Source organism: Cheilinus undulatus, linkage group 8 (genome assembly GCF_018320785.1).
Source record: "Cheilinus undulatus linkage group 8, ASM1832078v1, whole genome shotgun sequence".
NCBI lineage: Eukaryota > Metazoa > Chordata > Actinopteri > Labriformes > Labridae > Cheilinus > Cheilinus undulatus.
The window spans coordinates 52,808,456-52,809,954 of record NC_054872.1 but is presented as its reverse complement, the minus strand read 5'-3'; positions in this window follow the sequence as shown (position 1 = coordinate 52,809,954).

Sequence of the window (1,499 nt, the reverse complement as noted above, 5' to 3'; positions counted from 1 at the left end):
TTCCGCCCGGAGACTCCTTCATCTACTTTTTACGGCGGTGACAAACTATGACAGTGCATAAGCGCCCCCGACTGGTCCGGAATAAGTACTGCATGGGCGACAGACCAGCAGACACAGGTTTAAGATGATATATTAACCTTTATCAATATTAAAGAAATAAACAGTAAATCTAATAATAATAATCCTTTATCAATATTAAAGAAATAAACAGTAAATCTAATAATAATAATCCTTTATCAATATTAAAGAAATAAACAGTAAATCTAATAATAATAATCCTTTATCAATATTAAAGAAATAAACAGTAAATCTAATAATAATAATCCTTTATCAATATTCAAGAAATAAACAGTAAATCTAATAATAATAATCCTTTATCAATATTCAAGAAATAAACAGTAAATCTAATAATAATAATCCTTTATCAATATTAAAGAAATAAACAGTAAATCTAATAATAATAATCCTTTATCAATATTCAAGAAATAAACAGTAAATCTAATAATAATAATCCTTTATCAATATTCAAGAAATAAACAGTAAATCTAATAATAATAATCCTTTATCAATATTCAAGAAATAAACAGTAAATCTAATAATAATAATCCTTTATCAATATTCAAGAAATAAACAGTAAATCTAATAATAATAATCCTTTATCAATATTAAAGAAATAAACAGTAAATCTAATAATAATAATCCTTTATCAATATTCAAGAAATAAACAGTAAATCTAATAATAATAATCCTTTATCAATATTAAAGAAATAAACAGTAAATCTAATAATAATAATCCTTTATCAATATTAAAGAAATAAAACAGCACATCTAACAATGATATATCCTTTATCAATAACAGACAATAAAAAAGTATATCTAATAATTATATATCTCACCCACCAGGCCTAATCGTAAAAGTCCAGATAAATCCACTTTGATTTGATTTTTACAGATGTGCCTCATGACTTCTCTTCTCTGGGTGTCTTCTGTAAGTGATCATTGTGTTGTTGCTGCTTATAGAAACACTAAGATTCCTAAATGTAAACCACGCCCTGTTGGTCAGAGCGATCTTAGACATTTTAACGCACAAGCTCTTCATCATGATTTGTCTATGGTTAAATGGGAGAACATAGCTCTGCTGCCAGATGTTGAGCTGGCTTGGACATTTTTTAAGGAAAGTTTTATGCAAATTGTAGATAAACACGCTCCTTTAAGGAGATACAGAGTGAAGGGACGAGAAAATCCCTGGTTTTCACCAGAACTGGCAGATATTATACATGAGCGCAGTATGGCATGGTACAAGGCAAGAAAAACTGACTCTAACAGTGATTGGTCTTAGAAATAAATGCACTTCCTTCATCAAAAAGGCCAGATCAGAATATTATCTGTCCCCACTGAGAACCTCAATGATCCACAGAAAGTCTGGAAAGTGATAAAGTCTCTGTCCGTGAATAAAAGCCCTCAGGCACTTCCCACATTTGTTCTCAAAGATTCAGTCC